The sequence below is a fragment of the Ceratotherium simum genome, chromosome 36, assembly GCF_057802395.1.
Source record: "Ceratotherium simum simum isolate JZ-2026a chromosome 36, ASM5780239v1, whole genome shotgun sequence".
In the NCBI taxonomy this organism is placed as follows: Eukaryota; Metazoa; Chordata; class Mammalia; order Perissodactyla; family Rhinocerotidae; genus Ceratotherium; species Ceratotherium simum.
In genome coordinates, this window is record NC_141935.1 from 15,426,317 (window position 1) to 15,442,764 (window position 16,448).

General features: G+C 36.9%; 1 protein-coding gene across 3 annotated transcripts in view; it reads right to left on the minus strand.

Moving 5' to 3' along the window:
- The window catches only part of ESRRG (estrogen related receptor gamma), a 612,201-nt gene that overhangs the window by 66,821 nt on the left and 528,932 nt on the right, over positions 1–16,448 (minus strand). The gene's annotated exons all lie outside the window — the stretch shown is intronic.

The window sequence follows — 16,448 nt, forward strand, 5'->3', positions numbered from 1 at the left end:
GAGAGCTATGGAATCCTTCCTGGTCTACCAGAGGTCTCCATATAGACCTGTGGAAATTGAATTGAATTGAAAGCACCTACATGCTGTGGAGAGCCAAAATTACACAACGCAAGACCAGATGCAAGGGTGGCTCCATATTATAATGACAACGTGTCTCAGAAAAAGAAAGTTATTTACATTTTGCATACATTTGTATTTTCTTTCAAATGACAGAAAACTGAGAGTAGATTTGGACTGAACACAGGATAGAAAGAGGAGCGTCCCCCCAAATTCAGAAAGCTAGGATGTCAAAGGAGGGATATGTTAGTAGGGCAGAGCTTAAGGGTGAAGCTAGAAAGTAGGCCAAAGTAGACTGGCATTTAGTAAAACTTTTTCCCAAAGAGTGATGGGTTGGGGGAGTTTTTGTTGGAGTGGATTTATAAGATTAAGGAAAGAGGCAAAAGGGAAAGAAAGGGATTAAAAATAAAGACATATTTCGTTTATATGGCGGAGTGGTGGGGAAGAGCTTGTTAATAACCTGGTTTCTGGGCTGTAATTGTAACTTTTAGGACAGGACCATATAAATCTTTATCAAATAAAAAGATTACTTGGGAGTAAAATGAGGTAAGGGGATCTTTTTGTGGTATTAGGCTCTACCTTAATTGATAAAACAGTGTAACATTATCCATTAATAATTTCAGCCAAGTAATTCATTGTACATATTTTGGCATTTCTCAAATTGTTTATAAAACAGATTTGGCTTAACAGCATCATCAGAATTATTATTTTACTGAAGGGCCTCTCAGAGCGTTTAATATGCAAACAGCCTCTATAAAACTCTCAGAGGGAGATATAGCCTATGCAATGTTTTGCAAACCAATTTAACCAAGGGTACTGTTTTTGGAATATTTATTAATAACATGTGAAACATCCGAGTTGTGGGTTATCTGAGTTATACAAAACAGTTTGGGAAGGGCTGGTATATCTCTATGTGAATCCTGAAGGTGAATATATATAGTCAAAAATTAAGGATTATTACTGATTCATGAGATAAAGAAAAACACAATTATTCATATTATCTTAATAATACTACTTTAAGAGTTGATTGGGCCAGACCTGGTGGCCTAGTGGTTAAGTTTGGTGTGCTCTGCTTCGGTGGCCCAGGTTTGGTTCCTCGGCATGGACCTACACCACTTGTCTGTCAGTGGCCATGCTGTGGCGGTGGCTCACATACAAAAAGAGGAAGACTGGCAACAGATGTTAGCTCAGAGCAGAAAAAAAAAGAGTTGATTATCTTTTCATGAAACACACATACACTTGGTTCTAGATAAAGCCCGACACGTCATACTGAAACATCAGAGCAGATTTTAAATGAAATCAGGAGACAATTTCAAGAGTAATTAAGTAGGTTTAAATAAACAAATATCAAAAAACAAAGGGATTAGGTACAGTGTCTAAGTATTCACTGAAAATAATGGTGTGTGTGAGTCACAAAGAATCTATCTTTCCTAAGTGCTTCTTTTAAAGCATTCTCTGCCTACAGTAGAGTTCTGTGCCTCTGTTCATCTAATTCCTAGTGTGTGTGTGTGTGTGTGTGTGTGTGTGTGTGAGGAAGATTAGCCCTGAGCTAACACCTGTTGCCAATATTTCTCTTTTTTGCTGAGGACTATTGGCGCTGGGGTAACATCTGTGCCCATCTTCCTCTACTTTATATGGGATGCCTGCCACAGCATAGCATGATAAGCGGTGCATAGGTCCACACCCAGGATCCCAACCTGTGAACCCCGGGCCACTAAAAGCGGAGCGCAAGAACTTAACCACTATGCCACCGGGCCAGCCCTTCTAATGTTCTATTTTTAATGTGTCTATATTTACTAAAGTTTAACACTTTCTCCTTCTTTCCTCTATTATCATATTTTATCTTTTTTCATTTCTTCCTCTTCAAAACTTTCGCCAAGATATTTTTCCAGTTTATATAAGGTGGTCTCATTTTATCTGGTCATCTAAGATACTTTCAAACCTGTTTCATTAGAAGAGTTTTTAAAATTCAAAATCATCATCTAAGATACGTTCAAACCTGTTTCATTAGAATAGTTTTTAAAATTCAAAATCACATTAGAAAATTAAAAGCATATATGATACTAGTTGTATCCTAACATGTTTTTCATCCAACTCCAACCCAATGAGAACAATAAGCTGATATGATTAGAGGTGTGAAGAGAAGACAGGGAAAAACAAATGAGGATAAAGAAAGACATTGTCAGGTTAAAGAAGGATGGAACATTTTTGGACATCTCTAAAATTGTTAGACCCAAGAAAGCTTATAGAATAAAACTTGATTAGGTTTTTGAACTCCTAAATTTGCTTTTGGTGTCGTCAGGGAATGCATTCACCATTAGCAATATATTCCCATATCCCCCAATATTGAACAATATACTACGTATTTTCCAATAGAGAAGTCAGAGCTGGTGAGTTTCTGACAATGGATTTTTCCCATCACAAAGGCCTATGGAAGAGGATCGTGGCTCAAAGACCTCAGTCAAGGTTCTGGATGGAAATAATTCTGACACAGTCATATCACACTAACGCTACCAATCAGCTTAGCCAACCAGGTCAAGTCTATGGGAAAAGTGCAACACTGAAAATTAGTTATTACACATCATGAAGAAAAAATACACTCTTCATTGACAGAATTTTTATGTATTACATGTTATTTTTTATATTTGTAAGACAGATTCTTTAAGTATTATCGAGTAATTTCATTACTATGCCTTTCCTTTCAACTTTGAACTCTGACTTACAGAAATATTCATATTATTTTCTACATGCTCTGCCAAAATTTAAGAGAGTGTTCTCACTCACATTCATTCTCTCTCTCTCCTTTTCTCTCTCTCTCTCTCTCTCTCTCTCCTACCTCCCGTCCTGTGTGTGGGTATCTATCTCACCTTTCTCATGCATCCATATGTACCATCTATCCATCCATCCATCCATCCATCCATCCATCCATCCATCCACGTATCTGTCCAATTTCTAAACGTTCAAGAACTTTTTACATGAGCCATGGTTTTATACTTTCTTTATTTCCTAAAATAACGATCAGTTAGACAAAGCATTCTTTTATGATTTGTAATTTTATATATATCATACTCAGTAGATTACTGTGGAGGAAAAAAAATAGATATTGATACTCCTAAAAAAAGGCTCAGATTATGTAATTACATAGTAAAAATTGACAGAGAGTCAATAGGCAGAAAAGCATTCCTGCCAAGTTTGGATAACAAGTAATGGTAAAAATTTCTAGAGTCAATATATTTTAAAAGATCATACTGACTCATATATGTGAAACTTTCATTCCCATTTCAGGGGGTCAAAAGTAGGCAAATATCAACAATTTCAAGTACTTCCAACCAAGTAGAAAACAATGCTACTGCTTTTAACCTCTTTCCAAAATCTGAAAAGTCTGCTTTTTACGCATCTTCTAGTGGGACGATGATGATGATGATGATGATGATGATGATGATGATGATGACGATGATGATGATGATTTAGTTTAGCTGACTTCATAGTCGGTGAAATGTTTAAACCCAAGCCCTAGTAACACATCTGCAACAACTTCTACATCATACTAAAATTATTCATCAATTTATTCAGTTCTATTGGGGGAAAAACACCACTCAGTAAAACTAGTTTTTTTTTTTTCCAGGACAATCACATAACACACCGACACACAGTGACATAGCCCTAAAAGTTAAACCAGCCCCAAATAGGTCTTCACACATGTGGACACAGCCTCTTTATTTGTGCATCTTTGAAAACAAACAGGTTTATTTATATTCATCATATACAACATATGCACTGATATTTTGATAATGTTATTTTAAGTGGTCTGATAAAACAATACTATACAGATATCATTAAGCTATCTCTATATTTTCAGGATATTTCTATTTTTAAAGGTTTTCTATAAAAATATGTTTTAAAAATTAAAGACATCAATACAATTAAAACATCAGTAAGGGAAGGATGAGAGGAGGCCAAACGTCAGATTATGACCAACACCTCTCATAATTGTAAGAAAAGTAGATGGAAAACAAATTCTGCATAACTGGGATACTATACTTCTTCTTAGTTAGGATGCTAACTTCATAGAGATAAAAGGTAGATAGCAAAGAACAGAAATATTTAATCAAAAAGTAATGGGCCAGTGGTTAAGTTAAGCATGCTCTACTTCCGTGGGCCAAATTCGGTTTCCAGGTGCAGACCTACACCACTCATCTGTAAGTGGCCATCATGTGGCAGCGGCTCATATACAAAAAGAGGAAGATTGGCATCAGATGTTAGCTCAGTGCGAATCTTCCTCAGCAAAAAATGCTACTGAAGTTTAAATTAAAATACTGTAAATCAAATGCAATGAAAAAGATTCTAACTCTGTTGCACTTGCCTAGGACATAGATTTAAACCACAATTTCTCATTAGTAGGAGAGCAATGAGCAACACGCAAATGATAGGTTGAGCTAAAAAATAAATACATATCCATAAAAAAATGAAGAGGGCTCAGAGAAAAATGAAAAGCTAATAAAAATCACCAAATAAAGGGGCTGGCCCGGTGGCGCAAGTGGTTAAGTGCACGCGCTCTGCTGCGGTGGCCCGGGGGTTCACCAGCTCGGATCCCAGGCGCGCACCGACACACCGCTTGTCAAGCCATGCTGTGGCGGCATCCCATATAAAGTGGAGGAAGATGGGCATGGATATTAGCCCAGGGCCAGTCCTCCTCAGCAAAAAAAAAAAAAAAAAAAAAAAGAGGAAGATTGGCAGATGTTAGCTCAGGGCTGATCTTCCTCACACAAAAAAAATCACCAAATAAGAATATTTTTATGTAATTATTTGTAACTACCACTAATTCGTAGAAAATTTCTTGGATTATCTGGCTTAAAATTTTTAGCCTTGCATATATCAAAATGAAGGATAATTAATCATCAATCTATAAATCCCTATTAGCTTCGTTCATTGTCTGCAATCATGATTTTGGGAAAAGATTAAAGATTTCCCTTTTAATGTTTTCAACTGTAATAATATAACAATTTATTCCCAAATATTATATGAAGAATATGTAAAAAAATAAATAAATAAGCATAGTTTGCAAGTCAGAATGGTTGAGGTTTTGTTTTCTGGCTCTTTCATTAACTAGCTCTGTAAATTCTGATGAGTTTCTTAACCTATTTGCTTTTCCAAATGTCAGATGGATAGAAAGACAATATTCTCCCTGATGTTTTCCTGTAATTATCCAATGCTATATTAATATATTTAGATATTATACAAATGCATTATTAAAATATTTTATAAACCTTAAAATGCCAAGGAAAATAAGGAAGTTGCCATTATATCATTTTGTTGAAATATTACTATATTACTTTATTGAAAAATATTTTGCGTCATGATCATTTATTGAAAATCTATCCCTATGGAGTTTGACAGTCTACCCTTCCTTAATTCTGTAGGTAAACAGATTTGAGGTATGATGGAATGATAAGATAATTCAAAGGATATCAGCCAAATAATGATACTATTTGATGTCTAAGTGATTTATAGAAATATTTCGTGTCTCATTCTATTTACTGCTCATCCCTGTCACTAATAATATCATCTAGGTATGTGATTATTTTAGAATAGATACAGAATAGATCTAAATTCTATCAAAAAGAGGGATGCTTTCCCTGAGTTTAGCTATAAGCACACAATACAATGTTAAGTAGAAAACTGATAATTATCCAATTAACCTAATACATTTAAAAGTCTCAAATTAACTATTTTAGCAGAAACAAAGAAAAACAACAATATTTATGATCAAGACACAGGAAATCTATATTTGCCATAAGGAAATATCTAACTAATCCAAATATTTCCATTGAAAATAACAAAGTCTGTTTCTTTATATCTTTATAATCTTAAACATAAACAATTTCTGTTTGAACTTCACTTGTAAACCAGTTTTGAAAAAGTTTAAAAATAAGATTTCTCCTAGGAAATAGGATATCCACGATGTTCCATGTCTGACAAGATTTGAAGTTAATTAAGGCAGCTGGATGTTCTATTCATGTGGAGAATGCCATTATCTTTTTTTTTAAATAAAAGATTTTAATAGTTGGCATTACCTACCAAGTAGAACATTTCACATTGCTTCTTCTTTCGAAAACCGCATGTGCCTACAGTGCCACAAGGGAATTACAAATCTTATACATTGTCAGAATTTACAAAATTGAGAAAGCAAGAATAGGGCAAGGAGGAAAAAAATATGCCGTAAGGAAAATAAACACCAAAAGAAGTAAAACAGTTCAGCACAAGGTCTTCTTAGGTCAGCTAATTTTAAGTCGACATTTTATGCCCAGATGCAAATTTGTATAATATTATATAGTCCAAAGTCAAAAGTATTTCTCACATTTTTAATAGCATGAAGTCAGAGGCATTTCATAGGCTAATACAAGATCTCCCCTTCAGAGAATTACACAAGGATACCTAGGCTACTTTCCTAAATTAAAGACAAGTCCTTTCTAATGCTGTTCCCAAACAAAAGTTTCTTAAAAACATTAATTACACAGACCCCTGGAATACTTAAGAAGGATGCAAATAGTCATATTAAAGTAATAATGATTTTTTTAAATGATAGTGAATTAATTTTTAAAAGATTAGTGAATTTAATGAATTCTAAATAGATAGTTGTATTGAATAAATGTTATCAAACATGGTTTGTAATTGAGTATCGGGAACAGACTGGAAAAGCAAGACTTCTAAAACTATGTGGTGAAGAGGGTGGAAACTGTCTCCTCCACTGTGTCTTCTTGATACAGCAGCTCTCTTTGCTGTGGAAGGAAAGCTCGCTCCTTCCCTTTAGGAAGAGAAGTACCTAGCAGCGCCCTTGAATTCTCCTGAGATTTCTGTGAGGGAACCACCATAAACAGAGGAAAGAGAACATCCTTTTGAGGTGCTGCAGGAACAGAAGCAAAGGCAAATCCGCAGTAGGAGACACAGCAGCGGGAATTTGGGTGGCAGCTTCTGAGTGGGTTTTCCTTTGGGACAATGTCCTGACATAGTGTACCAGTTTAACCTAGAGTAGTTGTGCGTATTTACAGGCTTCTCAGTAAGGGGATGAGTGAAAATTATTTGTATATTCACATATATACTCCAGGGAGAACCTAACCATATTAAATTCTTGAGGATCATATGAGACAATATAACACCCCAACCCCTAGATATTTTCTCTAACAACTATTGTCATTTCCCAATAAATACAGAGATATTGCTAGATATGGCTTCATAATTTAGTCCCTTTCGTTCTGTTTTTGTTTTTGTTTTTGCTTGAGGAAGACTGTCCCTGAGCTAACATCTGGCGCATCTTCCTTTATTTTGTATGTGGGACACCACCACAGCGTGGCTTGATGAGTGGTGTGAGGGTCTACGCCTGGGTCCAAACCTGCGAACCCCAGGGCCGCCAAAGCAGAGCATGCGAACTTATATGCCACCGGGCCAGCCCCCTTGTCTTCCTATTTTAACAGTCTTTGACTCCTCATACCCAAATCTCCCCACCAAGCAATGTCTTTGTTGCTAATTGAATGAATCAATCTCTGAATGAAGTGTCTTGGAATAAACCAAAATAGCCAGTTACTAACATTCATTGGTTATTGAGAGCTTATGATATTCTAGGCAATGGGTTCATTGTTTTACATATGTGAACATTTAATCCTTATAGCAATCCTCTGAGGCTGGTGTTATTATTAACCTATTTCACAAATGAGAAACTTGGAACTAGCAAGAGGCAGAGCCAGGAGCAGTAGTTGGGGAGAATGGCTGCGGAACACACATTCTTAAGCATTATGTTTATACTGCTTCTCTGTCATCAAATTCTATTTTCAGAAAAGAGCATTTGGTATATACTCCAAAAGCAGAAGCACAGGCTGATAAAACCCCGTTATTGTGGTAAACAATACTCGCATCATTCTACGGGGTGCATGGAAAGAGGTGGGTAGAATGATGAACGAGTAGGGGGAATAATTAATACTTTTACTCAACTAAAGGGCTACTAACTTTGCATCTGTTACTCCATAAGGTGTCTTCACTTAGAAAAGTTTATAGCTGTGAGACTGTGAGTAAACCAAAAGAGATAAAAAGATCCAGTCACTCTGCTTTTCCATGGAGGCAGGGACCCAGAGATATCAATTTCCTTGTTCCTTGTTCCTCCTTAAAATTTTACTGCATGGGCTGGCCCAAGGGCATAGTGGTTAAGTTCAAGAACTCTGCTTTGGTGGCCCAGAGTTCTCGGGTTTGGATCCCAGGTGCAGACCGACACACCGCATGTCAAGCCATGCTGTGGTGGCGTCCCACATACAAAATAGAGGCAGATTGGCACAGATGTTAGTTTAGGGCCAATCTTCCTCATCAAAAAAAAAAAAAATGTTACTGCAAATTAGACAAGGCCTGTTTTGCCAGGGCCACAGAGGCAAAGCAACATTCGGGCTGAACTTTACAGTTCAGAAGGGAGCCCCAGACGGTGGCTTTTCCACTAGAGGCCCTGGCCAATCGTTACATATACTTCTGCTGGCATATCATGACAACGATTCGGGAACTTTGGAAATTGCTTGGTTGCATGTGGAAACACCATATAGATCTGCAGAAACAAAAGGAAAAAATCACACAGGAAGAGAAAGTGCATATCCATTAGGCGGGCCTTTTTTTTTTTTAAACCGAGTCCTCAATCACTAAAAGAGATAAAAGCTGTGACTCACATTAAAGCTTCCTTGCTCTACAGATGAATTAACAATTAGCAAGGGGAAGTCTTTCGTTTTGGTCTCCTGATAGCTATCTAGACTATTAAACACGGGAGGCTTGCGTACGAAATTACAAAGGCTTCCCTCTCTTTCCCATTCAAGTTGCATCCAAATGCATTTGTTGATTTCTGCGCACAGGACATAATCCCAGCTCAGTTCCTTCTTGTTTTTTTCAAGGTGTGATTCACTGCTCTTGGCTGGTTCAGGGGCATATGTGTTAAATTTATAATCCGGATTGGAACCGAAATCAAAATGATAGAAATTTGAAATAACCATAGACAAAATATTTTTCAAGGGAAATGTTGTTCCATCTAGGGTAAAGTTGCTTCTTCTGAAGCACGGAGCCCTAATCTATGACACATACAAGTACAAATTAGGTCATCTGCAACAGGTGACAAGTTTTAATTGAATGTCTTCTGTCTGCAATTCTGACAAAAGGGGAATGGAAATAAATGAGTCTGGCAAGACGGCCCTGAGCCTTACAATACCCAATATCTCATTATTTTTAAACAGCTATCTATAAACTGATGCTGACAAGCCTTGAACCTTTTATTTCTGCTCAAGATGAGGTGGCTGTGAAGGGAAAAAAAAAGAAAGAAAAAGGGGCATCCAGAACATTACATTAAACATGCAATACCTACCATTATCACTTCTCCAATGTAATTAAAGGAAATCTCCTATTCAAAAGGCACTATTTCTTACTTTGCTTGATGTCAGAGAGAGAGAGAGAGAGCATGCTTGGCCTGCATTTGCTAAACATAGAGACTGCGTTTGAAGAAAAAGAGAAAATCTTCCCTTTCCTTCTTTTTGTCTGTTAAAAATTTTCATAAACTATTGAAAAAGATATTGCTGTGACTTATGCCTATCTAAACTCGATTTTGTCTTGTTACTATTTAACAACAGTGACTCTTTCCTTTATCTTTTTTGAAATCGCCTTCTCCTGTGAATAAAGTTATGAATTACTAGGTAAAGACATGAAATGTGGTTGCACATCAACATGAGAAAAAGTGATTCTTCTAATTCACAATTAAATGTGACACCGGCAGCAATAAGTTTAACACAATAATAACAGTAATAACAGCGCACAGCACCCCATGGGGATGCTCTGTGTAAACAGAAGCACAAATATTATTTATGCAAAATTCAATGCCCTGTAAAAATGAATTAAATATGAAATCAACCAAGCTGGTTTACAAGTGGCTGGGTTGAGAGCTATAGTCAATTTGTTTCATTCAATGGAGGAGAATACAGCAGAATCTAATGACCAGAAAGGTAGATGTGGATTTCAAAGAGAATATAGGTTCGAAAAAAGAAAGGAAATAAGTGACAGAGAAAGGTGGCAGTGAGTCTGGAGGTCATTTGGTTTTAGCATGTGTCACGCTAAGTCACATAGGTAGTCAAGAAGGAACTTATGAAGCTCCAAAGAGAAGCTTATGATTTTAGGAGGCAAAACTTTAAGTCTTGGCCAATTTGTTAGTAACTCACCAAAGATAATAAAAATGTATTACCAGGCTCAAGCAGAAATTCTGAGAACCAATTATAAGATACCAAAGTGACACACGATGGCTAATAATATTTTTCTGGAGATTACAATTTGGCAAAGTTGAGATTTGAAATAAAGCAAATCTAGTACAAAGAACATAATATACATGTCCAGGCCATGTGAAAAGAGAATTATACCTAACACAAAATATGTAGGAAAACAAATTAGTTCAATAGGTATTAAATGTGAATATCATATTAATGTATACATGCCCAAATCTCATACCAGTGAGAAATTTTCTTGTGACACATTTCTTATTTCTTGTGATACTGGCAGCAATAAGTTTAAGACAATAATAGTAGTAATAACAATGCACAGCACTCATGGGGATGCTCTGTGTAAACAGAAGTACAAATACTATTTATGCAAAATTCAATACCCTGTAAAAATGAATTAAATATGAAATTAAACAAGCTGGTTTTCAAGTGGCTGGGATGAGAGCCATAGTCATTTTGTTTCATTCAATGGAGAGGAATATAGTGGAGTCTAGTGGCTCCACTGTTAAGTCATTAGCGGAGTAAACAACAGCTACCAGGGACTGAATGTATCCCCAAAATTCATGTGTTGAAACCTAATCCCCAATGTGATGGTATTTGGACATAGTGTCTTTGGGAGATGATTAGGTCATGAAGGTGCCACCCTTAGGATGGGATTAGAACTCTTATAAAAGACACCCCAGAGAGCTCCCTAGCTCCTTCCACCATGTGAGGACAGTGAAAAGAGGGCTGTCTATGAACCAGGAAGCCCTCACCAAACACTGAATCTGCCAGTGCCTTGATCTTGGACTTAACCTCTAGAACTGTGAGAAATAAATTTCTGTTGTTTATAAGCCATCCAGTCTATGGTATTCTGTTACAGCAACCGAAACAGACTAAAAAAAGAAGAAAAGAAGGAACATAAAACAGGAGAGAGAGAGGCCAGCCCGTGGTGTAGCAGTTAAGTGCGTGCACTCTGCTATTGGCGGCCGGGGTTCGGATCCTGGGTGCTCGTGAATGCACTGCTTGTCCGGCCATGCTGTGGCGCCACCCCATATAAAGTGGAGGAAGACGGGCACAGATGTTAGCCCAGGGCCAGTCTTCCTCAGCAAAAGAGGAGGATTGACATGGATGTTAGCTCAGGGCTGATCTTCCTCACGAAAAATAAAAATAAAATAAAATAAAATACCACTCTTTAAAAAAAAAAACAAAAACGAGAGAGATACTCTGCAATGAGTTAATCCAGGGGCTGATATGAAATAAAGAAAATACAATGGTTTCCATTCCCTTCTCAACCAACTTTATATATCATCACTAACTCCCATTCTCCCGCCAATTGTGCTGTTAAATATTTGTGAGGAAATTTAATGGAGAAAAAGAAAAGAAAAACAAGAGAGAGTATGAGAGAACGGTATAAGCCTTGTAGAAATTCACAAGTGGAGAAAACAAACATAAAAGAATCAGAATATATTCCCAGTTGCTTTGAGCCCTGAGACGTCCACAAGAGCACATAGCTACCGTGGCACATTTTCAAGCTAATTAAAATACAGTTTTTCTACCCCAAAGTTGACAAATTAGAGTGTTGAAGAATTTAAGACCTCACAAGAAAAACTGGGGTGAGGGAATCATGAGTGGCAGTGATAACAAGAAAGCACTTGCACATAGATGACATATTAACTAAAATTAAATAAAGGCAAATATTAAAAGGCTATCAATAACAGACACATTAAATAAGTAATGTTTCCTGTACAATTAATTTCCATTTATCACCCTTTGATCTTTTGAATAGTTTCAGAATCTCCCTTCTACCTGGTTTCAGTAAGAGGACTATAAATTCAGTTTGATTTGCTGCAGACAACATGAATACAAAAAGACCTTTCTTTTTTACATCTGATTTTCAAGCCAATGTTCAAGGACATCTTTATTTTACTACTCTGAGAATCTAGGTTTTAATAAGGAGCTACTCCAGATTCATGCTTATTTGATATATAATGTTAAAGATTTGGGGGAGAGTTATACATAATTAAATCTAAATGGATAAAAATTTTCTGTCAAAGAAATTCACCACCAGGGAAATGCATACTCTGAAGGTCAATAAGAAAACTGTACATTTAAAGCATCGTGACAGAGTGTAGTACACAACCTGTTCTTTTATTCTTAAATTAGGATGTGTGAAGAGTGTCTGAAAGAATATAGAAAATGCTAATGATGTTTCCAGATGCCAAATACACTGGGTCTTGGCTGAGGAAAGACTGTACTTGTACCATGTTGTGAATTTCCTGATAAACTTCCCTGTGTATGGCTGTTACCTGAGGGATAGTTGGAAGGATACTTCCAGGATACTCAAAATGATCCACAATGCTAGGAGGAATATTTAAATCCCAAAGCGTGCCAAGAAAAGACAAAACACACTTTTCCAGGCACAAGGCAGTTCAAGGCTAGATGTTGGGCGTAAGGACTCCAAGTGTCACTACCTCATGGAGGAGAAAGCAGAATTTACCCCGGAAAATCTCCTTGCAATTTTTCAAACCACATTTTCTTAGTCTTTTCCTGTCAATTGGCTCTCTCTATATTTTTGAAACACAGCCTGGGCTAAACTCATATTTCAAGATATTTTATTTATTGTATATATCCAGCTTAATTTCACAAAAAATTGAGGGTTGAGAGCATGACAAGAAATGACACGCTAATTTAAACAGCTTCAAAGGATCAAAATATAGCCAAATGACTTGGGTGTATGTTTTAATTGTATATTACTCATGCAGTATGTACCACATGCCTGCCTATAGTAAGCACTCAAAAACACTGAGTAACTTGGGCCGGCCCAGTAGCATAGTGGTTAAGTTCACGCACTCCACTTAGGCGGCCAGGGATTCTTGGGGCTCGCAGGTTTGGATCCTGGGTGTGGACCTATGCACCACTCATCAAGCCAGGCTGTGGTGGTATCTCATATACAAAATAGAGAAAGACGGGCATGGATATTAGCTCAGGGCCAATCTTTCTCAGCAAAAAGAGGAAGATTGGCAACAGATGTTAGCTCACGGCCAATCCTCACCAAAAAAAAACAAAAAAACATAACACTGAGTAAGCGAATAAATAAATGAATTTATAATGTGCTTTATAGCCATGTATTAATCAGGTTCTTTTCATTTGATTGTTTTTCTTTTGATACTTCTAAACCCAGAATGTACACATAGAAAGATATGACCCTCTTGTCAATTCTCTCAGTAATTCTTGTTTGGCATGTTTTCCTTAATGCACTAGTATATTAAAACTTTAGAAAGGTATAGAAAACTTGAAGAAAACAAAGTAGCATGATGCACTGAAAAAAAGGAGTTGCTGAAAGGTAGGACATCAGAGTTTAATTTTTCAATATTCATCCTGGACAATATGAGAGCAAACAGTATTTGATTTGCTGGAAAAACTCCAGATAAATATTAAGAAAAGCTTACTAATGAGAATTATATTTAGATACTGAAAATTGAGCAAGAAAGATCATAGGTCCCTATAGTTGGGAACTTTGACAAAGAAAGAAAACCATTCTCTTTCTGAGACATTTTTATTGCTCTCTTGCCTGGAAGTTGATGAATGAGTTCGATCACGTGTTAAGCTCTCTTCCAGGTCTGAGATTCTATGAATGAAACGGTGTACTTAAAAGGATGGAATTGACCCGCAGATTCAGAGTAGGACAACTGCCTTGGCAGTTGGAAACATCAACATACTTCATATCTTAAATCAGGGAAGACCAGAGCCAAATGGAAGCATTAATGAACCAGAAGAACAGAAGGCTTTCTGGCACAGGTCTTAGCATTCCCCTCCCAGTGACCTTGGCCAAATGCATTTCCTTTTGTTCTTGATCATAATAAACCAAATAAAGCGCTCGTGTTTGAAAAATGCTTCTAGCTTATTACCGCATTAGGAAAAGATCAATGCCTGTCGCACGTCGCTGTGGAGACTGAAGTATGGAAAACCATGAACGGCTTCAGATTTGTGGGCATTTTACCACATATAGACTAGATTACACTGAGAGGAGACTATGACCTAATAATGGATATTTTTAAGGCAACCAATGAGTAACTAATGGCTATTCTGTTATTTCACTGAATTTCATCTAGAGTTTAAAAATAAAAAGACATTTGGCTAAATACGACCGGATTTCAGTAAATATACCACAATGGGTAATATTTCATCTCAACATCTATAGCGATCCTTTTCTCAGAAATTATAGTATATATACATGTATATGTACATAGATACATAGAGATTCACACACACACACACACACACACACACACACAATTCTAAACCAACAAGACATTACTCAGTTTCTTTATTTTCCTGATAATGATTTGGCTGGCCAAGTGATTTTGTGAGAATTATTTATTTGCAAAATGTTTCCCAACAAAGAGAGCCCATGTTATGTGAGCTTATATTAACATTTATATCGGGAGGTGCAAATTCAAACAACTACGGGTACTACTTACGTAGAATGAATGAGTGAAACGGACTATGTGTTAAAAAAGAATGAGGAGTGTACTGTGGTGAATCAGAGGGCATTTGACCTACAAATGTGCACAGCCTCTGCCAGCGCCAATGTGATATAGCCTTGTGGGAGTGCGGTAGGCACGCCTGAATGTGAGTCCAGTGTTATGAGAGTTCCCATTTCCATAAGAAGCCAGCAATCTGGATTATTATACAACATCACCCAATGTTTAAATGTTCACACAGTATTTTAGCTAATTGGTGGCCCTTAGTCTGCCAGCTATAGCCTTTGGTCTACATTCTTTTACACAGGGGCCTACTGTTAGAAGTTCCCTATTAGAAGCCAAGTCTGACAACTGGCTGGTTAAATCAGTCATATTTAACCTGGCCATATTACAAGTTGGTAGCTATTTGGAAATTACTCTTTTATTTTACTTAGGCCCTCATTATATGAGTATAAATTCAATGACCTAGCTGCTTAAAGTGTTCTATAGGCAACATTTGAAATTCTAACTTTAAAATACTATTTAGTAGGGTTTCAAGTATAATAATAAAATATAAAATATAAGGATTTTCATTAGGAATCATCTCAAACAAAAGTAAAAATTTAATCATCCATGCCCATACATAGCACCTGTCAGTAAAGAACGTCGACATATTTTGGTCCACATAAGCCCTCTTAAAGAATCTCCTACTAAGCCCAGGTCTCCACTGCTATTTATACTAAACAGCAGCAAAGGCTTTCTTTAAATTCATCCTTTATGTTTACCACATGCTTTCAATTTTCGAAGGAAGGTCTTTCTGCCCAGTGAAATCTGTTGGAAGCTGCAAGTCAATTCTTGTAATACAATTGGTGCATCTCCACTGTCACTAATATTACACCAAATTAATCATCACTGGGAATTAGCTAACAAAGAATCACTCTTCTGTTAGCCTGGACCCTTTCTCCCCCAACTTCTTCCATCATACGGAAGAGAAGGTCTTTAAACTGGCAAGAGAGTAAGATGATGCTGAATGTATTCTGGAACAGTCCTAGGAGGAATCAGGTTTTAACAGTGCTTCTTTGGGTTAGTAGATCACAGAATACAAAGGACCAGAAGATGCTGCTAGAATGAAAAACTGGAGGGGGTGGGTGTGGGTGGGACACGGCCAAGGTAGTATGACTATCAATGATACTCTGAGAGAAAGGAAAGGGAAGGAAATTTAATTTGAAAAGACTCTTGAGTGCTTAAAAAATAAAACCTATAAAGAAGATGATAAAAATTATTTTTCTATAAATGTTTAAAGAATATGCAAGCACATTATGAAGAACTTGCTATATGCCAAATAACATATTACACAGGGTGAAAAAATGAGTCTTTAAACAAGCCATGACACATACTGGACAGCCAGCAATAGGTCCCGGATCAACATATCACTGTGGCGAGGATCAGTAAAAACATAAACTTGTTAGTAACAGATGAAAGCCAAATGAGTCCACCTGCTGAACTCAATGGTTATTCCACAAGCCTATTAGCACCAAACCACTCCAGCAACGTGGGTTTCTGATGGAGAGGTAATGGCTTCTTCCAACTTACATCTTTCAAAGCCTCTCATCTCTGCTGCCATCAAAAGCACTAGATAGGAATCCCCTGGAAGTTGTCACCGCAG